The sequence below is a fragment of the Geotrypetes seraphini genome, chromosome 6 (genome assembly GCF_902459505.1).
Source record: "Geotrypetes seraphini chromosome 6, aGeoSer1.1, whole genome shotgun sequence".
Lineage (NCBI taxonomy): Eukaryota > Metazoa > Chordata > Amphibia > Gymnophiona > Dermophiidae > Geotrypetes > Geotrypetes seraphini.
Window position 1 is genome coordinate 118,677,839 of NC_047089.1, and position 16,022 is coordinate 118,693,860.

General features: G+C 41.3%; 1 protein-coding gene across 24 annotated transcripts in view; it reads left to right on the plus strand.

Annotated features, from left to right (window-relative positions):
* Positions 1 to 16,022, plus strand: part of ABHD13 (abhydrolase domain containing 13) — a 341,021-nt gene that overhangs the window by 102,251 nt on the left and 222,748 nt on the right. For 3 of the 24 annotated variants that reach the window (XR_004539849.1, XR_004539851.1, XM_033948426.1), the window contains exon 2: positions 7,834 to 7,944. The exons of 19 other annotated variants lie outside the window; for them this stretch is intronic. The gene's annotated coding sequence lies outside the window, so the exon portion shown is untranslated. Of the gene's footprint in view, positions 1 to 7,833; positions 7,945 to 9,620; positions 9,869 to 16,022 lie in introns of all 24 variants that reach the window. 2 more of the 24 variants (XR_004539850.1, XM_033948425.1) reach the window with 1 other exon arrangement.

Here is a 16,022-nt window from a genome sequence, read left to right on the forward strand (position 1 = left end):
GCCCAGGGCAAACCCTCAAAAGCCCAAATATATGCATCATAGGTACAGTTAACTCATGTGAAGGTGATACAAACAATGAATACTCACAAGACAGATTTTGTCTTCTTAGAGTGTGGTGCAAGAGCCTAGTTCTCAAATTAAATGTAACTCGTAAAAAGAACTTGTGATGTGTCGGCAAATAATCAAAAATGTAAATCACTGCCACCTGTGGGACAGGCCTATGACCTACGACAGGTGTTACAGTAAATAAAAATATAGGATAAACAAACAAACAGTTCTTTTCCGAGAACAATACATTAGACAATAATAAAGAAAATACAACAGCTAACAAAATATTAGATTCTCAAGATCTGCAGTGCTACTATAAATAGCTTGCATGGTGTGGGTGTATATTTCGGCAGAAAGGTATTAAACCATAGGACAGGTTTATTAAATGAAAAAAAGAAAAAGCACAACAGTTGCACATCTAATGTGAAAATTATCAGTCTTTTTCAAGGTGAGAATGACTTGGTTACTCAAGCTTTTAAGGTGTCCCCAATTCACAGGATCAGTCTTAGAATAACGCTGTCTTTTCCGGGAATGGAAGCTTTTAATGTGTGCCTAAGTCACAGGATCAGTCTTAGAATAACACTGTCTTTTCGGTCGTCTTGCTGTGAGATGGGACTTTGTTGTGGTTTTCTTAAGATGGAATCGAATTCAGGAATGGGATTCTGCAGGAGTTGATGCCACGACATTGTCTTCTGTTGTTCTTGTACTGGTGTCTGCAGCTGCTTGCTTTTCTTCTGTAGGGGCAGCTCGATTTTCTTCTGTAGTTTCTGTTCATGCAGGCTGGACGTGTCTGCTCGGTACCCAAACTGGACCTGTAGGAGTTGAGACAGTGGCATAACCCCTTCTCCAGATTATGAAGAGAGCAGGTGCATGCCAAACAGGATTAGGAGACAGTACTCTGAAAAATAGTTCAAATGGTTAATAGTGAACAATAAAAAAGGTAAAGATATTTGAACCTGACATATTTCACTGGTTTCTGTTTTAATAAATAAGATGTTAAAGTACAGTTTGCTGTGCTAAATATGGCAAACCATGAATTAATTGGATATCCCACTGTAAGCAAAACTCTGAAAAAACATGGGAAGAATATGCAGCACCATTGTCTGTTTTTTTTTTTTTTAATTTTTGGCTTTCCCATAACAGCAATGCATGGCAACATATGATTAATTACTTGAGTCGTCGTTTCGCCTGTGTGTGACGTTACCCAAAGATAACCAGAATAGGTGTCAATAGTAACGTGTAGATATTTCCATTTCCCAAAAGGGGGATATTGTGTGACATCCATGTGCCACACTTGATTTACTGTAAGTCCCCTGAAGTTTACCCCGTACTCAGCAGCAGAATGCAGCTGAGAGCATTTGTGGGCAAGATTGAACTACAGTGGCAGCTTGATTTAAGGAAATATGAAACAGTTTTACCAAGGCTGTGGCATTTTGGTGAAAAAATGCATGCCTATCTATGGAAGGGGTAAAGTATGCAGCATCTGCAATATTATCTCCTGTAGAAATGACTCCAGGAAGATTTTGATGGCTACAAATGTGAAACACATTAAGAGAGTGTTTACGTGTTGACAATAATGAGCGTAATTCAAGAAACAAGAATAGTAAGTTGTCATCAGTTGACGGGGTGACGTAGGCACCAGGAATCTGGTAAACTAAATTATGAACGTACAGACTGCCTGTAATCAGGTTCAATGGACAGAGGAAAAAGGTTTGCAGCGCAAGAATAACAGCGTCTATTTTTAATCGTTGAGCAGATTGTTGTGGGGGAGTGAATAAGACCCGAGAAGCATTTTCTTGGGTCCAGTGCACAACTACGCGTGTCTTGCTGCTGTTTCTTTAGACAGTGAGAGCGTCCATTATTGGTATTAAGTTTAGTGCAGAATGAAAATCCAAATCGCTTTCTGCCACTAGAATTAAGCGTTTATCTTTAGGATAATGAGGACAAATATGACCGATGCAATTTGTTAATGCAATTTGCAATTCCTCGTTATAGTGAAAAAGAAATTCCCATTGCTCTTGCGAAATGGGAAAGGTGATAGATATCAGATCCAGTCCCAGAATGGCTAAGGCTCAATTTCTTGCTTTACTTATGAGAGAACTATACATGGATTGAGGACAGCTGATATTCTTAGGGGGCGTATGTGATAAATAGATCCATTCCACTATATGTAAACGATTATCAGGGATTAGCTGGCCTAAAACTGCAATAGGTTGGCGTTTCTGCAGAAAGATTAATAAAGAAAGTGCTATATAATCTTGAATCCTATTAACGCATTGCGTTAATAATAGCTGATTAATAATCGCTATCACTTTTTGAATGTCTGGTGTTATATAGATCAAATCTGAAGGTTGTTTGCCATAATTAAGTTTTAAAGTAATAATGATAGGAGCTGCAAATGATTGCAGTAATTTGTATATAAGGATAATATAAAGGATACCGCTTTTGAACTTTTTCAGGTGCAATGCACAATCTGTAATGTTTTAAATGTGTGGTCAATTCAGAACTCCATTCAGTTTTTATGTTCAGAGCTGCTATTAAGATATTTGCTTTATCATCTGGATGTAGAGGAATGGTTTAAGATCTATTGCCAAAACCTCCCTTTTTTTATAGGAATTATGTTAGAATTTAGAGTGCCACACTGTAAAGGGCCCATTGCTTGATTTATTTTCATAAGATTTCCCAAATGTTATATTGCATGCTTCCCTAGTAGAAGGTGAAGGAAGGCTAAGAAAGGTTAGCAAGCAAATAACAATCATTAAAGAATTACAAGTTAATTGTGCAAAAATAGCAGCAGTAAAATTGTGTGGTGTCATTTCTTAATTACAATATAATGAGAACCTAGGCACTTAATATAACCGACTTAAATGAAGAATACTCTCATATACCAGCCAGCTTCAGCAAGACGTTACCTCACTGATTTGCCAAACTTCATTCGGTGTAGTTTAACAATATTTTCAGGTCCTCAGCGGGCCACCACACACTCAAACCATCTCATTGTGCGGGGCTTTATGCTCCCACTCGTCACTGGACCCAATATATATTTACTATGCGTGTTTCATAAATATTAATTTTAAGAAAAATTTTTTATATATAAATATATGCTAAAAGTACTTAGCTTGTGAATTTGACGCTAATCGGGAGGGTAGAAACATCAATCACCCAACATATTTCGCCCGTGTGATTCAAAGGGCTTTATCAAGGCTCCCTCTCCCTAGACAAATATAAAACACATCTAAGTGTCCATACTATCACTATATAACACATATTTACTTAATATAATTTAAACTTTTTCAGCACTAGTACTTTAATTAACTCTTACCGTTCATAACCAGTCTCCCACCATTGCGTCTAAAACGAAATGGCGGTCACGCTCTTAGTCAGCTGATTTATACGTTCCCCAGACGTCAACGTCCCAAACAATCAGGGATGTCAATGTCTGACGTCAGAACGAACAGTAACTAATATTATGTAAATACATATTTTACCCCATTTAACGGACGATACCAACAGCTGGCCCCCGGAGCCAGCTTCATATTAGTGAAGCCCACTCAAGCTCATTGTTCAATCCATTTGGGACCACCGTATTCAGACGATAGATCCAGCGTTGTTCTGATAAATTTAATCTACCCTCCCAATCCCCTTCTAATTCTTTTTCATTTACATAGTCAATAACTCTTCATTTTAGATGTTGGATACCATGGCCCTTATCTAACCAGTGTTGAACTATGGGGGCTTGGACAGCCCCAGTATTGATGCGTGATTTATGCTCGTTTAAGCGTATGTTAATAGCCCTCTTAGTTCGGCCAACATACACGAGATCACAAGGGCAGACTATTATGTACACAACCCTAGCTGTCTTACAGGTCGTGTCAGCCCTAGCCCTCACCGTGTAACCTGATTGTGGGTCGATCCATTGGGGCCCTTCCAAAGCTAGATTGCACCACTGACATTGATGACATTTAGTGTGTCCAGTGAGTCTCCCTATCACTTAGGCTATCCGATTTTCTAAGAGCCTGTCCAATAGTTTTACTCCTACGGTACAAAAATAAGGGAAACTCCGAAAAACCCTCATGCAAGCTTAATATGTGCCAATGTTGTTTAATCAGGGAAATCAACACCCCTGATGCTTTGGAAAAAGGTAGGACACAAATCAGCCGCCCTACCTCCTGAACACGAGGTTTATCCATGAGTAACAATTCCCTATGAGCATACCGTGCCCATAAATAGGCCTGCCTAGTGGAACTTTTGGGGTACCCTCTCTCTTGGAACCGCCATTCCAAATCCCTGGCCACTTTTTAAAATTCATCTAGCGTGGAACAAACCCTCCGTGCTCTCAGATATTGGCTTATGAGGAGACTATGTTTTAAATGGTAGGGATGGAAACTATCGAAATGAAGTAGAGTGTTACGAGCAACCGGTTTCCTGTACAAAGTCGTCTCAATTTTCATTTGATCCTTTCTTATCAGTATGTCTAGAAATTCAATCTCATTTCTACTAAAATAAGGAACAAACTGTAGGTTAGGATTCATAGTGTTGATCCAGACAAAAAATTCTTTCAAACCCTCCTCTGTGCCCACCCATAGGAAAAAGATGTCATCCAAAAATCGTTTCCATAGGGGGATAGATTGAAAGAATTCAGAAGGGTACACTATCTCCATCTCAAATTTCCCCATATATAGCATAGCTATGGAGGGTGCCAAAGTGGCCCCCATAGCCACACCCTCTATTTGTTGGAAAAAAGTCCCATTATATTCAAAAAAGCTGTTCTTTAGGACCCACTGGGCCAGTTTTAGCAAAAAAGGAGTAGATATTCTTAGATGTTCCACCCTATTATTCATCACCCCTTCAATAATGGACAGTGCCTCATTTTGGGGTATCTTAGTATACAACGATACCACATCAAGAGTGACTAAAAATACATCTCTACGGGGAACACTGATATCCTGAAGGGTCCTAAGGAGGTGAGAAGAATCCTTAAGATAGGATTTAACCTTTACAGCTTTATCTCTCAGGAAAATATCCAGAAATTTGGACAGACTATCTCTGTTATTAACTATGGGTCTACCAGGTGGCTTAGTAAGATTTTTGTGGATTTTAGGAACGAAGCGAATTCTGGGGGTCCTAGGATGTTTTTCCAGCAGGAATTGATATTCCTTTAAAGTTATCTGGCCCAGTTCATAATGTTGAGTGATAAAATTATAGATGTCTTTCATCAACGGGCCTATAGGATTCTCAGATAGCATTTTGTATGCTATCGTATCACTAAGTTGCCGTTCTGCTTCCTCGTGATATTGTTGTACATCCTGGATGACAATGGAACCACCCTTGTCTGCTTTGGTGATGGTAATATGATCCATGTCCATGAGTTGACGTATCGCCAGATAGTGTCGATAAGACAGGTTGTATTGGATATTGGAGGATTTAACAGATCTCTCATATTTAGTTATCCCGTCAAGCACTAGATCCTTAAAAGTCATCAATATCGGGTCCATCACTCCTGGGGGGACCCACTTGGATTATTTTTTAATGACGGATAGATCCTCATAATTAGGGATCTCTGTTGTGGATTGGAAGAATATCTTAATATTCAATTTTCTAATAAATTTATGGAAAGCTATTTTAGGTTGGAAAAAGTCCGGTCTTTCTTGGATGACATACCCCAGTCCAAGTTGTAAAACTTCCATTTGGTCAGATGTTAACACCACCGATGAAGATAAATTGGTAACTAGGGATGTTTCAGCTTTGCTCCTCTGCCCCGGGCTTGGCCCCGTCCTCTGTTCCTGGACTTGGCATTTTGCACCCTCGAGGATGGTTGTTGTCCTTCGTCCCCCGATGTCCTATTGGTGGAGGAGTCACCAGATTCCCCACTCGTCGCTTCCGATTCTTCAGTAGAGGCTTCAAATGCTACTTTCTTCTTAATTTGTGCCGGAGTGTGTCTTTTATTCCAAGTATACACCTTCCCTGCCCTGTAATCCCTTTCGTCCCTTTTCCATTTCTTAATTTTCGTCTGCTTTATTGATTCACGAAGCTGCTGTAGTGAATCATCCAACTTACTATCATATTCCTCCTTATCCATTTTACTCAGGAGTTCCTGTTCAATATCCATAGTAAAATGTATATTGGATCCAGTGACAAGTGGGAGCATAAAGCCCCGCACAATGAGATGGTTAGAGTGTGAGAAAAGATCTTTTCTCACTTAGATACGGAGTCGGATGACAGCGGCAGCCTTGGGAGACCCTTGATAAAACACTTGGTTGTGTGAAACATGTCGGGTCAGACTCCCTAGGTGTTGGCTGAGATAAGTATTACTTACTTTTTAAACCATACACTATGACACTGAGAATGTTTAGTGTGAAGGAAATATTTATTTCTTAAACCATTGATATAAAAACTAACAAAAAATATATATATACATAAAAAACAACTAAAAACAGCAGTGAAATAACAAAAACTGACAGCCAATGATGAAGCACCACAATATGCTTCCCGCTATAGAAAACATTACATGCGGTGGAGTGGTGGGGCTGGGGTGTCCTTTTTGAATTTAGTATAAGCGATTTAAATCGTACATGGATCCAGACGTACTTTTGAACATTTATTGATAGTGCTTTTTGGACTGGATAAAACATTTACTTCAACCATATTGCCATTGCTTAAGTAAGCTTCAAATCTTACTATGTGACAGTCCAAAGGTTATAATGCATGCTTCTTAAGCTCTATTGATTAGCCTTAAGTCAAGGCCTGCTCAGGAAAAGTCTGATTGTTGCCCATATAAGGGATGCTTAAACAAGCTAAGGAATAAGGGTAAATGTGTGTCAGGTTAATATGTGACAGGAAAGGAGGAGAAATGCCTCAGCATTCTGTCATAAGGTGCAAACTTTGTCCTTGCTTAGAATGTATACGTGGCAGGAGGGAGAGGGAATGAGAAACAGGGCCTCAGATCCAAACACAGGGCCTAGATCCGTACACAGGGCCTAAGTCAGTGTATCGACCTGGGCTGGTTCAGAAAACTACCTGTGTGCTGACCTTGCCAGTGTTCTGATGCCCTGGATCAGAACTTATCAGACCTCCAGCCCTACATATGCCAAATATGAAATGATCTGCCCTCTCATAGGAGCTTTGAAAGCATCCCACAATGTTTCTAAAGAGATTTCCTCTGGGGCATTGTCAAAAATATTCATCCATTTTTATTTGAAATTCTTCAAGAAAGTTTGAATATGCAAGCAATGTATTGAACCTCCAAACAGGCCTACTACAATCTTTTTCAGCAAATTTAAATTCAATCCAAACTCCAGCATGATCCGACAAAATGATCGGGTCTGTGTTGGCTTTTGTAACCTGCTGAGTTAATTGATCTGAAACAAAAATGTAATCTATTCTTGAAAATGATTTATGCACATGGGAACAGAAAGAAAATTCCTGAGCATTAAAATGAAGAATCCGCCATATCTTTCAAGCCACAGAACTGTACCAAATTATCCAAACCCAAAGATTTTAGTATCTTACTGGGTTGTTTATCAAACAATGGATCCATAAAAGCATTAAAGTCCCCAGCTACTATTAAATTAGAAGTAGCCAGTGGCAGAATAAACTGCTGAAGAGCTTAGAAAAATTCAGCCTGATTTGCATTAGGGGCATAAATATTAAGAAGCATCAGAATATCTTTTCCTGAGCTCATTTTCACTTGAATCCATCTTCCCATAGGGTCTGCTGAGATTGCACTAAATGCAGTTGAGCATTTTCTATGTACTAGTATAGTCACCCCAGCCTTCTTTCCCACAGCAGGAGCGAAAAACTATGCTTAACCCATCACCTTCTAACTTGGCCGTTTCAGTAGCAGATAAGTGAGTTTCCTGAATGTAATATATGTCTGCCTCCTGCTGTTTTAAAAAGGTAAGTGTTTTTTCCTCTTAATTGGGTGATTAAGCCCATTGACATTTAAGAAAACCAATTTCAAAGTCATTGTAAAATTTTAACAGAATGGGACCATGAAAAATAAACCAAAATTACATTTACCCCTATCAACACCAAAAAGCCATTACACATACATAATCCCTTAAAAAGAACCCCCTCCCCCCACCTCCACCAAGATATACTTCCAAGATCTAAAACCCAGATATCCCTTATACCCACCCCACACCCCAAAACTTGTAAGCAAACGTTTAGGCTGGTAATTCAAACCCCACCCCTAGGCATCCAACTGCTTCCCCAAGTTGACCCATAATATACCCCTAAAATGTACTGAATAATTTAAAATTCCAGGATATTCCCCATTTAGAACATAAAAGGAAGTCATCACTTTATCATAGAAAAGATGCATGAAAATTATTAGACCTTTTAAATAGCTTACCCAAATAAATTACAACAGATTTACTTATGATAGTGTCAGACTTATTAATCTGAACCAATATTTAACCTAATATAAATAATTTTTGAAGTTGAAGCTTATCCCTAAATAAATCACTCTAATAAGAAAGCTTACTAAATTAATCCCCTTATGGTCAAATAACCTTAATACTAATTGATATTCAGATCAATGAACTTATAAATAAGTAGATGTGTTATTTAACATATTAATATAGCAAGTTATTGAAAAATCACAGGAGGAAAACTAACCACTAAACACTTATTCTGACACATACTGGCACATACATATTCCCATTATATTAAAAAATAGAAGTTTATAACATACCAAAATGGAAAGACCAACATTAATTTCCATATTATAATTAATTAAATCAATTAAGATATAAACATCTATACTCATATACTATATTCCCTAAATTCTATTTAATTCATTTAATATTACCCCCCCAAAAAATTGTATATGCTTACTTCAATAGAGAAGATAAAATGCTTACTTCAATAGAGAAGCCTCACAAAGCATCCCATTATGAGCATAAAAATGAATAATTCCCATAACAATTTCACTTATTCAATTAAAATATCATTTATATATTCAGTTCAGTATTATATTCATATAAATTATACCACAATTATCAACATAAGCTACCCACTCATACTTAATTTAACCCCATACAAACCACCAAACCTGAATTCATCAATTTCTCTTCCTAACTATACCATCCCCCAATAACTAGAATCCATCAGTTTCAATTAATCATTATTTTCCCCTTATATTCATATAACCTTAATAATAAGTGATATTCAGATCAATGAACAAATAAATAAATAGATGTAGCATTTTAAATATTAATATATGAGGGATTTAAGAGTCTTAAGCTGTATAAAAGCTGTATAAAAATCGCAGGAGGAAAACAACATTTAACCATTATTCTGACACACACTGGCACCAAAACACCTTATCTTCCAATGACATCCCTGCCACCTTCTTCCATACTTTAAACAATATAAGATCTTAATAACCACAATTTATCACAAAACCAGAGAAGCCAGTTTCTTTCTTCTGCAGGCAGCTCAGATAGAGATCTGTCAGAGAATATGTATTCTTTAAAAGGCACTTTAGAGAGAGAAGGTAAAAGAAGGAAGAAAAGCAGTAGTGTCAAGCATCATAAATGAACAATCCTCTTTTTTTTTTTTTTGGAAAGGAGATCGGAGCACAGCAGCCTGCACAGTCACTGTTCCAGTTTCCACTCTGCTTCATCTTTCTCATGTGTTTTGCGGGGAAAAATTCCAAACTTCCAGAGAATAAAGATGATGAGAGTGAGCAGGAAGAGTCCTCCTATGATGCTGCCTATGAGAAACCACAGGGCCAGCGGTATCTTCCTGGCCTGGACAACTCCCAAAATCGTCTCTCTCCTCTGCATGATCGATTCGCTGAATAAGAAAACTTCTGGTGTGTAGCAAATGAGAGCCAAGAGCTGGACCATGTTGTCAGACAGTGTCACGTTCCTCTCTGTGCTGTCGTTACTTACTAGTTTTGTAAACATTCTCACTCTATGGGGCCTCATTGCAGCCGTGTTCCATAAAATGGGCATCACAGGCCATCAAGACATGCTACACAGTGACTCTTACAGAACTTCGGCACTTTGACATCAACGGCAAGAAATGGAAGCCCCGTCCCTCTCCAACGAACACACCTTTCCCGACAGATCGAAATCTCAGTGTGTTCTGAATATAAGCACTTTCAACAAAAATAAAAACAGTAAAAATTAGTTAAAAAATTTTACGATTTTATCCTCACCCCCCAAAAAAAAACCTCATATCAGCAAAAGAAAAAATATATTCAGTATGACATTTAATTCCAATCTATGAAACGTTCCTTTTAAGACATATGGTCCAAGTTAAGATTAATGAATTCTTCAAGCTTGCATGGATCCTCTGTTACACAGCTAACCCCTGCCTAGATCTGCAGGCGGCATAGCAGTGTTTTACTCTGACCTGTCAGCATGGCTTCCTCAGGAAAGAGGAAGGCCTTTCGGGTAAAAACAGACCTTGGCCCCTGCCTAGTCTGCCCAGGCCACACTGAGATAAATTTACCAAGAATGGGAGACATAGTCCAGGTATTGTTAAACTCTCAATTCTAGGCTTTATTTGGTAAGTGGTCTGAGCACCGTCAGCCACAATCATGAAATTCATAAATCAAGCAAAAATAAAGATGGTTCACACAGTTGTCAGAAATATCTAAAGTTCAAGTATGGCATGCAATATAATTCCCCTGGTTTTTCTCTGATTAAGGACAGTCCTCTTCACCAGTGTTCAGGTAAGTAGAAATGCCATGAAAAAATAAATTCCATACAAGAACAGAAAACTGCAAAACATGGAAGGCAAACACTGTAGCAAAACATTGGAGATAAAACCACAAGTCCCCAGCTTAACTTGTGAGGTATAGTGTCCACCTCTCTGTTCAGAGCTCCGGTGGTTAACAGGGCTTATCAGCAACAGCTGAGATTTTCTGTAGATGTAGCACAGCAGGATTAGTCTTAGATTGGTTCTCAAAATTCCTACGTTCTCGCTCCTACTTCGTTAACATGAACGGTACCTCATCCTCCCCTTGGAAACCGATTTGCGGAGTTCCTCAGGGTTCACCTCTATCCCCGATTCTTTTCAACGTTTATATGTCCTCCCTGAAACTCCTCAAACTTTCCCCCTTTGAGACACTCTACACCTACGCCGACGACATTCTTGTCCTCCTCGAGACCGACTCCAACCTCACCAACCTCTCTGATAACATCTCTTCTTGTATAACAAACCTCCAATCCTGGGCTCTCACCGTTCAAATGAAACTTAACGAGACCAAAACAAAACTTCTTTGGCTAGGCCCAAAATTAGATCAGCTGCCCACCCTCATCCCACTATCCTCAGGCACCAAACTGCAGCTTGAGCACTCAAGCAAAGTTCTGGGAATCATCATTGACTCTACACTGTCCTTCAACGATCACCTCAATTCCTTAGTAAAAAAATGCTTTTTCAACCTTCACATGCTAAGGAAAGTCAGATCCTGCTTCCACCAACAACACTTCGCTGTCCTGGTTCAATCCATTATTCTATCTAGACTGGATTACTGCAACTCCATCTACCTAAGCCTAACAAAGAAAAGCCTTCTCAGACTCCAGCGGATTCAGAATACCGCGGCTAAATTAATTTTCGCAAAAAGCAAATTCGACCACGTCTCCCCGCTTCTGTCTAAGCTTCACTGGCTCCCAGTTCTCCTCAGGGTCCACTACAAATGCGCCTTACTAACCTTCAAGTCTCTACACGGCATCCTTCCTCCCCTGTTTCCACTATCCTGGCTCTCCGCGAATCCTAACTCCACCAGATCCTCTCAAAAATTCATACTATCATTCCCCTCTTTAAAAGGCATATCCCATACAGGAAAACTTGGAACATCCCTCCTCTTCAAGATCACCGAGCTGTGGAACAGCTTATCTGCCCCTCTCTGGAGTGCGACCTCCTTCCAACGCTTCAGAAAACATTTGAAAACTTGGCTTTTCTCTAAAATGTAACCACTCCCTCCCTCTCCTCTACACTTAATCCCTTCTCTCTCCCCTTTTTACCAAGTTCTTCTTCTTCCCATTGGAGTTCCTTTCTTTTGTAATTCCTGTAAACCGTGTCGAGCTCTACTTCTGTGGAGATGATGCGGTATACAAACTTAAGGTTTAGTTTAGTTTAGTTTAGTTTAGCAGGATGCTTTAGATCCCAACCCTGTCCTGGAGAACCACCAGCCAGTCAGGTTTTCAGGATAGCCCTAATGAATATGCATGGAGCAGATTTGTATGCCTATCACCTCCATTATATGAACATAAGAATTGCCGCTGCTGGGTCAGACCAGTGGTCCATTGTGCACAGCAGTCCACTCATGCGACAGCCCTCTGGTCAAAGACCAGCGCCCTGAGACTTGCCCTACCTGCGTACGTTCTGGTTTAGCAGGAACTTGTCTAACTTTGTCTTGAGTCCCTGGAGGGTGTTTTCCCCTATGACAAGCTCTGGAAGAGCATTCCAGTTTTCTACCACTCTCTGGGTGAAGAAGAACTTCCTTACGTTCGTATGGAATTATCCCCTTTCAATTTTAGAGAATGCCCTCTCGTTCTCCCTACCTCGGAGAGGGTGAACAACCTGTCCTTATCTACTAAGCCTAGTTCCTTCAGTACCTTGAGTGTTTCAATCATGTCCCCTCTCAATCTCCTCTGTTCGAAGGAGAAAAGGCCCAGTTTCTCTAATCTTTCACTGTACAGCAACTCCTCCAGCCCCTTAACCATTTTAGTCGCTCTTCTCTGGACCCTTTCGAGTAGTACCGTGTCCTTAATTTACGGCGACCAGTGCTGGACTCAGTGCACCAGGTAAGGGGGCACCATGGCCCGGTACAGCGGCATGATAATATTCTCCGATCTGTTCGTGATCCCCTTCTTTATCATTCCTAGCATTCTGTTCGCCCTTTTCACCGCCGCCGCACATTGCATGGACAGCTTCATTGACTTGTTGATCAAAACTCCCAAGTCTCTTTCCTGGGAGGTCTCTCCAAGTACAACCCTGGACATCCTGTATTCGTGCATGAGATTTGTTACCGACATACATCACTTTACACTTACACACGTTGAACTTCATTTGCCATTTCAATGCCTATTTCTCCAGCTTGATTATGTCATGTTGCAGATCTTTGCAATCCCCTTGTGTCTTCATTACTCTGAATAACTTCGTAACATCTGCAAATTTAATCACCTCACTCGTCGTACCAATGTCCAGATCGTTTATAAAGATGTTGAAGAGCACGGGTCCAAGCACTGAGCCCTGCGGCACCCCACTTGTGACGCTCTTCTAGTCCAAGTATTGTCCATTTACCCCTACTCTCTGTTTCCTATGCCCTGTTTCCTAATCTCTCTCATGCATATTCATTAGGGTTATCCTGAAAACCCGAATGGCTGGTGGTCTTCCAGGACAGGGTTAGGAACCAGTGCTTTAGATAAGTTACTATTGTTGCAGAGGCTTTATCACAGAAACTTCACAGGTTGAAATTTACAGCTTCTCATCAAACAAAAACATCAGGACAATCACGGAGAAAACGGAGAGACTTTTTCCTTTTCTTCTTGATTAGAGCCACCTGGTCTCTGCTTGCAGAGAGCCAGCAGACAAGCATAGTTTACTCAAACGGGTTCCTTTCCTCCCTTTAGCTTAGGAACTAACCTCCATCCGCTCTGTGTTAAAGCTGGCATCTAGAGGCAATTCAGCAGTGTCCATAGCCTCAGCTCTTACTATGGTCTGTGAGGTGGAAGAGAAAGACTCCTCCCCTCACCTTCCTGGTTGCACTGCTGCTGGTGCCTCTGCTTTGCTTCTCCTGCCTCTGTCTCTCCTGTCTCTACTACTGTGATTCAGGGCTTTGCTTTTACGCATGTCATAGTTTTACCCCTCTTTTCTAGGACTGAAAAATCCCTTGGGAAATAAAGCTGGTTTCTCCTAGTAGTATGTATGTGTGTACGATAGTATGAATACCCTTTAGGATCAGGTCTCCACTTCTCAGTAAAAGTCCTAACAGGCTTTCTGATATACTTATACTGGTATGGCCCTTTCTGCTGAATTACTTTAGGCTCATATTAGAGAATGACACGGTGGCGGTTACCCGCGGCTAGCCGTGTTTAGCCGTGGGTAACCTGCCGAAATGGGGAATGAAAACTAGCAGTGGCTGCGGGGACGGGGACAAGGCTATTCACCGCCCCATGGAGCGGTGAATGGTCTTGTCTCCGCAGTGAGGCATCAAGGATCGCGCGGTCCCCGCAGCCCCCACCCGCCTGCCCAATCGATCCTAATGTTTAGCTAGCTCTCTCCCTTCTCCTCACCTTAGTTTGTAGGTTTTCTTTTTCGGCGACTCGCATGCTATCAAAGAGCCGCGCATCCGCGGATGCTCAGTGTTGAATCTTCTGCTCTGACGCAACCGGAAACAGGAAGTTGCAGCAGAGCAGAAGATTGAACACTGAGCAGCCGCGCGTGCAGGTCGCCGAAAAAGAAAGCCTGCAAACTAAGGTGAAGAGAAGGGAGAGAGCTGGCTAAACACTAGGATCGATTGGGCAGGCGGGTACCGTGCGATCACACGTGTTCCCGGCTCAAACTGGAAGGAGGGAGTGAAAGGGAAAAGGATTCTGGGCCAAGGGGATGAAGACGGAAAGAAAAACCCACAGCAGGAAAGAAAGGGAAGGACAGGCAGGTGAGCCAGATGTTAGAAGCAGGGGGGGGGGAAGAAAGAGGGAAAAAGCTAGATGGGGTTGAAAAGAAGAGACACACTGGTATGGAAGAGGAAGATAGGGGAAATCTGGACACAGGAAGGTAACAAAAAGGGGAAATTATGTGCATGGGGCATAGGGACAGAGACATAAAGGGGACATGCCATGGGGATGGTATATGGACACGGGGGGGGGGGGGCAATGGCAGATACATAGGGGAGATATTAGAAATGGGGAAATAGGAGCACAGAAGCGAGATGGTTTGTGGGGATGGGACAGGGACCGAGCTCGCAGGCTCCAGTGGCTTGCACAAATTACATTGTAACGTGCCATGAAAATAAGAGGGAGGAAGGTAGATAGATAGGCCATGCGAGAGGAGCTGAAGGGTGGTAGAAAGGAACAGATGGTAAAGGAGGGAGGGAAGGATGGTGGTGGAAAGGAATAGAACAGACATTGAAGGAGGGTGGAGAGGAACAGACCCTAAAGGGAAATGTGGAAGACAGAGTGGGAAAAAGACAGATGCCAGACTATGGGGGAGCGGAGGGAAGAAGATGGGTGCTAGACCAATTGGGGGGGGGGGGTGAAGGGAGAGGCACAGTAACAGCAAATGGAAAACACACAGTGGATGGAAGGAATTGAATGAGAAGATGTGGAAAGCAGAAACCAGACAACAAAGGTAGAAAAAAAAAATTCTATTTATTTATTTATTTTTTGCTTTTGGATAAAGTAGTATATTAGTTGTGTTGATAAAAATTTATAAACAAAGCCCTGCCAGCTGAACATCTCTTTCTCTAGTTCAGCAGCAGGAACTTTGATTTATAAGAAAGGAATAAGATAAATATTACAGTACTAAGGCTTATATGGATGCAGCGGGGACGGTGACGGGGCAGTGAATGGGATGGCAGTGGCGGTGACGGGGCAGTGAAGGGAACGGCGGTGATGGGGCGATGCAGAGGATGGTGGGCCGGGGACGGGGCGGTGACGGGGACAGATTTTTTCCCCGTGTCATTCTCTAGCTCATATCCCCCCTGCTGTACCTCACTGTCTGAGGAGTAGTCAGCCATTTCTATATCATTAATTTTAACCTGGTCAGCTCTCCTGACTAGGGACTGCGTTCTGCTTTTATTCATCACAGGGACAAAGCTGGCCATGGGTTTGTCACAATCCCCCCTTCTTAAAGGATGACTATCCTGAAGACTTGCCAGATGCTTGTGGTTCAGCTCTTTCTCACACCCACTGCTGTTGGTTATCTCCTGTGCCAGATGCTTGTGATTCAGCTCTTTCTTACACCCACTGCTGTTGGTTATCTCCTGTGCCAGACGCTTGTGGTTCAGCTCC